At 36.9% G+C, this 8,563-nt stretch overlaps 1 long non-coding RNA gene across 1 annotated transcript; it reads left to right on the top strand.

The window, feature by feature from the left end:
- The first annotated feature begins 5,709 nt into the window (after positions 1–5,709).
- On the top strand, positions 5,710–6,101 carry LOC124452423. Its single transcript, XR_006950774.1, has 2 exons — positions 5,710–5,749; positions 5,813–6,101. It is a non-coding gene; the product is annotated as an uncharacterized LOC124452423 (long non-coding RNA).
- Positions 6,102–8,563: the final 2,462 nt, after the last annotated feature.

The raw sequence follows: 8,563 nt of genomic DNA, 5'->3' as shown, positions 1-8,563 counted from the left end.
AGAGTGGGACGTGACTGGAGGAATGAAAAAGTAAGAAACAGTCGTCAATGTAGAGTCGGTAAAGTAGTGGTTTGAATGAAGAAGGACATTGATTCAGCCAGGATTGTTCGTGAAAGGACATGAATATATCAGCAAAGAGTGGGCCCAATGGACTGCCCATGGCCGCATCATCAATTTGCTGGTACATCTACCCGTTAAAGATAAAAACAGTGACAATTCATAACAGCTAGAGAGAGTAGTTTTCAAATTCAGTTGAAGTGAGTCCGTTGAAGTACTGGTGGTTGTAAAACTGTTATTGGATATTATTAGGTCATAATTATTTATAGTTGTTGGATAAAGCAATATGCTAATTTTATTTGTGTTTCCTAGCATACCATGCTTGCTACAAACCAACAGTAGTACATTTAAGAAATAAAAGATGTTTACTGTGTTTTCACGGGCTTATGCAAACCGAGGAGACCTTTGGGAGAACTCAAGAGCACATCAGTGCAAGCCCGAGACCGAAGATCAAGGGGTGGACATGCTCGAGAGTTCTCACAAACGTCTCCGAGGTCAATGCAAACACGGCTCTAGAGCAATCACCGCACGTGTTTTATTGTTTTTATTTTATAATATGAAATGATTAACTTTGTGTAATTCAATTTCTGTGACTGACCATATAAAATACGGCAGTTAACTTAGAAGTCATAGTAAATCACTAAATGCTATAAAGAACTCAACCTCTATCTCTAAATGAGCACGACTAGAGTTTAGTAAAGCTAATTCATACTCTTGAGTATCACGTGTTCTGATACTTCATTTTTTAAATTTTTGACAAAGATTTTACATATTCTCATAGGATGCTTGTTTGTAGAACAGAAAAAAGAAATCTTTGAAGGAAATCAGAGTTTTTCTAAACTCTTTATTGTTGACATAACTAGCCATAAAAATGTTAAATACCCTAGTTACTTAAACAATAAAATACATTCGTCTTCAACTATTTCTTGAATCTGAATGGCCAAATCTCAGTCTAAACAACCAACAATAACCAATGGAAATAACTGCTAGACACATACATACGTAATTACACATATAATTACATAATTACATCATTTTGGTACAACAATGTCCAACTATGGCAAGGTTTACGGTCAAAACAAATGGTTTTATCATAAAAATATGTTGCCACATTTCGCCATTGACGAACTTACGTTCGCCTACGCACATGAGCAAAGTAAAATTGTCACGAACAAGTTTAGTTTGACACAAAAACTTAGCAAAAATACTCAAGTATTACTTCTAAATAATTCAAATTACTTTTTCTACGATATAGCTTCGCCATCATGGCGTATATCTTTAGTTATTTCTCTGTGACGGCATAAATGGTTTTGACTCGGTGAAATGCAGCACATTTTTTTTGAAAATGACACGAAAGGAAACGGAGCGACCGACATTTCCAAAAGTTGTCTTTAAAATTAAAAACTTTACAGACATATACTTCATGTAAGACAGCATGGAGTTCTTTGGTCAAAAAATAGACTTCGCATTCAGGGGCAACCGTTCAACTTCAAAAGTAACAAATCTGCCTCCTCGTACGGTTTTTCCATGTGACACATGATTCTCCTGTTGACAAGAACAGTATTAATTCCTGACAATAACACTAAAGAAAATAAGGTCTATACTACCTCTGTAATAAATTAAATATGTATACATTGGGAAAAGCGCTTCCTGCATTCCGAAGTTTTATATTAAGTTTTTCTCTAAAGTTCCAGTTTTCCCGATTGAAGTAATCGACTTTTTAAGTGTTTAAAGATAATCAGTCATGAAGTCGCAGTTGTACTAGGAAAGCTACATAGCGCTTGGTAAAGGAAGTTTCCAGAACAATCCACTTTTAAGTCTGTAATTGAATGTAGCTATTTGATGCACTTCTCTATATAAACTCATTTTTCTAACCAATATAAATACTTATAGGCAAAAAACGAATTGCCTCAACGATTATCTCGTGAGAGCGAATACAAGGGCTAGAGGACAGAATTCTACGCCTGAGTAGATACCGCTAATTATGTACTCAAGATAAATATATTTAGTTGTTAGAAGTAAAAATGAAGATTCATAAACAACATACGATTGTATTTGTTATGTTTGTTTGTCTGCTTCTTTTTTGGTATAACATACACTCAAATTTCCCTGATGTTAAAAGCAACAACGCTCTCCCTTCGCCGTTGCCCAGAGCGAACTTGGATGACCAACAAATTGTCGAAGTATTCGATACAATTGCCACATACGAAGGTGGCAAAGCAGTAACTGTCAACATCAACAATAACGGAAAATACAAACTGTTCGGCGAAAGTTTCGCGTTTGATTATTACGTAAGAAATGAATCGTTTGATGTAGCCAAGAGAGTGAAGGTGATGAAGGGTAGTGAAAATAAACACGCACAAAAATGGACTCGCTATCTCAAAGTCCACATCTACGGAGAAGAATTATCCAAACAAATGCGAATCTTTTTCGGAATGGTGAATTTTCCAGGACTTGAGAACTTTAAACTCGTCGCTCCGCATTTCAAGGACAGGGCAGCAGTAAGCAATGGTCCGGACACGTTTGAGTCAATTTACAACATTCACGATCTAAACAAAGCATTTGCTCGAAATAATTTACCGCCTGTGGTATTAGACAATGAATACGACAAAGCGTGTGAAAATGAAAAAGAAATTTATGTTCTGATAGCCTTCAATCAGAATGGTAAGTCAAAATTACTTCGCTACACAAAGTCAATCGCTGATCGTCTATATAGTAAGAATAGCAAAGGTTGGATTGACTGCAGTGAGAACAAGAAAGCTCTACAACGCTTTTCTGTGAACCTCGAGCAGCGTAAGATGATATGCATCACAGCTAATTTTAATGTATCGACAATAAGAAACACATTACTTAAAAATGCGAAGTGTATCGAAATCGGCTATTACGGTGACCATGGCCTTTCCAAACTGAGGAAACCTGGCGGTCTAAGTCCTGACGAGCTCTTTCTTTATGCTCTCAACCCAAGTGATATAATCTTAAAAGAGGTGGACAAATTTACCAAAATGTTTCTTCAAAGACCGTATGTTGCCATACATATGCGAACTGGCCATATCAGAGCACTTCCATCCACCGTAAATCGCTGTTTTCAACTGGCGATGAAAATCGTCGACGCATTGAAAAAGAAGAGAGGTGTAAAGTCGATATACTTGTCTACAGACATGACCAAGTACGGCAGTGGTGGCGCCGCTGACCCAGGTCACGAGGAATACTTGGCTCAGATAAGTGGTGCAGTTCTGTATTCACCCAAAGCAACAGGTAAAGTTGACGCAATCTCTCCAAGCAGCATATCCATCACTAATGTCATGTTAATGCGCAAAAGCGACTTTCTTATTGCCATCGGCGCAGGAAGTTTCCACAGCTTTGTCCTGTCTCAATTCATTCGGGAACATTTCGAAAAAGATCCCAAAATTTGGTCCGCCATTAGGATGTGTGAAAATGCAAGGAATCGGGAGAAGCTAAAGAAGGACGTAGATTATTCAAAATACCTAAAAGATTGAAGTGCCATGCAGGGAATTTTGTTTCAAATGAAGACATACAACGGATAATTTTTTATTATATCGAATTTTTGAACAATAGCGTGGTGCTTGGCTGAATGTCTCGTCGACCTTACTTATTTTAAATCTAAAATTTACATTTTAGACATTTTTGTTATATTGTAAGATAATAAAGAAATATTTGCAAGTACTATCGATTGTCCTTTGCTGATTCACACTGGCTTGATCCATGCACAATAGAATCATCAAAACATATACTTTTTTTGTAAGAAATCCAAAAATGAAAATCCGACATGAAAGACATGACTCATGAATCCACTTGCCCGGCAGTAGCAGCATTACCTAGTCAATGGTGTGAATTCAAATTTTCCAAAGACGGCAAAAATATATACAAAATAATTTTCTTACTAACTCACAGTAAATCCTTAGCCGAAAAGCAAGAATAAGTTTAGTAAACACATAAAATATTTTCAAGACGGTGAACTGTGAATGCGGAGAGCAAACTCAACTCTAACCTAATGTATACGAAGGAAATGATTAAACAACCCACACACTACTCTCACGAAACTCTGTGCCTCAGAAGGTTTCTCTTTGAATCTCAAGCAGAATGTTAATTTATATCCTACTGCTCTTTAAGTAAACAAAACTAATTGCTTCGGTTAATCGCATAATGACAACGAAGATTCAAGTAACATATACATTTATATTCTTTGCTGTTTTTTTTGCTTATTCTGTTTTGCTATAACGTACGTTGAAATGTTAAAAGAGTTGATCGGTTTTCGCCATCGCCATTGCCCAGAAAAAAACTTGGATGACAAAGAAATTTTCAAAGAACTCGATGCAATTGATGTATACTCACATAAAATAAATACATTGAGCCATAAACGTCACTTGGTTGTATTAACAGCACCTAAAAGCTTGCGGTACAAATCACCTACCGCGAGAAGGGTCTCTTCCCGCTTAAAACTGAAACGCAAAACCGCAACGTAAAAAACGCAAGCCATGATCACGTGATATTTCGCGGCTTACCGTTTGCCGTTAGCGCCTAAGTAAAACTCGTTATTGGAACATAAAGCCTACGATAATGAAGAACGGCAAAGTCACAAATGCCCTAAGATGCGCAATATTTCCTTTTTGTTTATTTAGATTCGTTGATAACTACAGCGATATTCTTTTGAAAATTGTGCCAAAAATAAACATTTTCAGAAGAGATTTCACGAAAAAAAACATTCAAAATTTGCAAGCATGCATGTATCTTTCCCGTGATACTCTTCTTTTATTCTTGGATTGCAGCTAATCTCTAGGGAATTATGAGACAATGTAACCCTCCCACGTCCGCTGGTGCCAACTATAGTATTAATAAAATATTCTTTTGTACTTGACCACAAACATGGCTGACGTGACGTAACATGAAATCCACCTATAGTCCCCATACTTTGATGTAAACTAGAATATACGTTTCGATTTCAAAAATTATTGTTTGTGGTGAGAGAAAGGTCTTTGTTGGGTAAACGTGTAACTGTTTTGTGTTCATCTTCAACTGCTTGACATTCGTCAAGTGCTTGAGCATAACGATATTCGAAATCGAAATATATAGATGACTTGCCTTGTTTACGTTTTGCAGGCAAGCAAATTAATCCTAAGAGAGGTTGACCATTGTTGCAAGTGCTGTCCAAAACCACTCGACCAAATCTGCCTGCCTGCTGCAGACACACGGACATATACATGCATGCTTGCAAATTTTGAATGTTTTTTTTTTGCGATATCTTTTCTGAAATGTTCATTTTTGGCACATTTTCAAAAGAATGTCGTTGTAGTCATCAACGAATCAAAATTACCAATAAGGAAATTGTGCGCATCTTACATAATCCACCTGTAAAAAAATCTACCCGTTTACCCGTGTTTTCCTGTTAACCCCCAAAAAAAAAATCTGCCGTGTTTAAACGGATGCAACTTGAAAAGCTTCCGCCAGTAGACAACTTCTAGATATATCATAGTAGCGAGCGGCTCAATGTGCAAAAATATCATGTTTAAAATCCGATTTCATATTTTCATCTTGTTACCTGTGCAGTTTATGTGTGACAGCCCTGTTTTCACCACAGCCCGCTATCGCAACAACCTGTAGACCACCAATTCATTTTTATTTTCATTTTTATAGGAATTGATGGAAATGGAGTATTTACCTTTAGTCATACAAGGTAGCCTTCCGTCGATTAATTAGTAATAGAGTTTTTTGTTTTGATGAATGTTCTCGATTTTAGGTATACAGCAATCGTCATCATAGACGTCATAAACGAAAATTTGCGTGAAACGGTGAAGGAGAACTGGTCGGAGCTGCCACCTTTTTTGTATATTTTGACTTGTATTGTGCAACTCAACCCGTTTTCTCTGAACTTCAACGTACAAAACCCGTCGGAATTGCTTCACTCTCGACAAGCGTAGACTACCAAAGCGACTTTAGATAAGTTTCTTTAACAAAAAATTTTCGCGATAAGCGAACGTAGTTTGACATATTATTGAGCGCAATAAAATTTACTTTAAAATTAAAAATTGGTCATGTATTTGATCGGAAAAAATTCAATCTTTAAGGTGTAAACCGATATTTGATCAGCAAACCCCCTGCATTCTTTTTGGAATTTTGTATGTGCTGGGGGTTGTTTTATACAGTATTTATGCAAACGACTATTGCATGTCATATATGGTCATATATTATTTTTATAAATGTGGTTTCTGTGATATGGCCATGGGTGACTTTCATATACCATACCAGGGTATGTTTTTGATTTTAGTATACTAACCATATAACATCTATTGCAAATTAGGGTGTATATTACCTATTTTCCTATTATATATATGAGACATGTCTACTCAAAAGTAGAGAGCCTTGCGCTACATACAAGTCACCGGTTAATGACCAGTATAGAAGTTAAACAGTTCATATGGACAGAGCTGAAATTCCATGTTGAGTATACAGTAATATAATCCTATGTTAACGTTAGACAATACGTACACCATTGCCCTTCAGTGAAAGCATCCCAAATATGTTACTGTATATTTAATATGGAATTCGAGCTTTGGTTATATGAATTGTTTAACATGTTTACCAACAAAAATGAACAGAAATATTCAGTTGATTAATCTATGATAAACCTTTTACCTTTTAACTCTGCTATATCGGTCACAAGCCCGGGACTTGTAGTGTAAGACTCTCTCCTTTTGAGTAAACTTGTCTTGTTCACAAGGAAGAGGATTTGGAAGGTTAACATTCAAATGTTGTTTGATGAGGTCATTATATAAAATAGTAGCGAGAGAAGTGCAGAGCGGAAATCGAATTCGTATGATAAAAATTAATGCCCAACATAAAGCTTTAAATAGAGCCATTGAGATAAACCAAAAAAATGTTAAAAGGATATGAAATTGAATTTATTGGGACGTTTCGTCTTTACTCAAGACATCTTCAGACAAGTAATAGTTAACTTAACAACCAAGCGCGAGGTCTTTACGGAGAAATATCGGACCGAGGTCTTTTTGTACAGACCGAGCCCGTAGGGCGAGGTTTATAAAAAAGATACAGGTCCAATATTTCTCAGTAAAGATCGAGAAAGCGAGGTCATTAAAAGGTTTATTATATGGCATTATTGGACCTGAAACGAAGCTTTCTTTTTTTCGTCCTTGCTGTCTTTACAGGTTGGCTTTCACTTTTCTAGTTTTCGTCCATAAAAATAAATCGTTTCAAACTGTATTGTCTGGATAGTTAAACTGTTTTCCAAGTGTTTTTCCTTCGAATCACATTCGTAAATGGTTTTGTTTCGTTTATTTTGCGTTTTGCTGTTTGCATTACGAAGTTTGTTTACATTTGACTGTAAAATTACGCGTTTTGGACCGTGGTCGATTAAGGGAAAATAATGGATCGGCAAAAATGTTTCTGAGCCAATCAAAGCGCGCCATTTTGCCGGAAGTGACACTTGCCATATAATAAAAAAGGTTAAGTCTAATGGAGCTTCCTTGCATTTTAAGTGAAGGCTTGTGTTTATTGATTAGGATCCTCTCCTGAATGGAGAGTTCATAGGAATCATGAGGAGAGGAAATTATTTTAAAGTTATCTAGGTTGAAGGTGTGTCCAGTTGCGTTAATGCGAGCAAAAATGCTCAATAGGGGGAATATTCCCAAGCGCTCCGAAAATCTGGTGTGTAGATTACGTGTGGTTTGACCCACATACGAGGCGTTGCAGCTTCGACACTTAAATAGACTACACCAGATCTCAGAAGTTTCGGAATTTTGTCCTTAGAGGAGAAGAAAGAAGAGATACGTTGGGAAGGGCGGAAAACAATTTAATGGATACATGTGAAAAGGCTGCAGCACAAAGGTTATTGATTGTGTGCAAATTTGAAGGGAGTGCATGCCTGTGAAATGAAGACTAAGATAGATGGGCTTTTTGGGAGCAGTTAAGACAAGTGGTTTGGGGGCAAAGGTGTTGGTAAGGAAACAACGTGTGATTTTGTCAAATATGCGTGAAGGAAAACCGTTTTTGGTGAGCGACTTTTTGGTAAAGTCGAGTTGCGTGTGAAAATTTTAGTAAGTAGAACAGAGGTTGAAGATGTGGTGAAGTAAACAGGAGACTAGTGAAAGTTTGCATAAGCTGTGGCAGTTGGTAAAGAGGCCAGTGAAAGTAGGCTAGCGGTAAACAGAAGTGGTGAATTTTACATTCCTGCTTTGTTCGACTTCAGCTATTAATGTTATGTTCGCGTGTTGTTGGTTCAGATAGTCAAGAAAGAGGGGGACGTGACCGGAGGAATGAAAAAGTAAGAAACAGTTGTCAATGTAGAGTCGGTAAAGTAGTGGTTTGAATGAAGAAGGACATTGATTCAGCCAGGATTGTTCGTGAAAAGACATAAATATATCAGCAAAGAGTGGGCCCAATGGACTGCCCATGGCCGCATCATCAATTTGCTGATACATCTACCCCGTTAAAGATAAAAACAGTGACAATTCATAACAGCTAGAGAGAGTAG

The sequence above is a fragment of the Xenia sp. Carnegie-2017 genome, unplaced genomic scaffold, assembly GCF_021976095.1.
Source record: "Xenia sp. Carnegie-2017 unplaced genomic scaffold, XeniaSp_v1 HiC_scaffold_25, whole genome shotgun sequence".
Classification (NCBI taxonomy): Eukaryota; Metazoa; Cnidaria; class Anthozoa; order Malacalcyonacea; family Xeniidae; genus Xenia; species Xenia sp. Carnegie-2017.
Note: the sequence above shows the minus strand (reverse complement) of the source record. Positions and strands in the feature narration are given on the sequence as shown.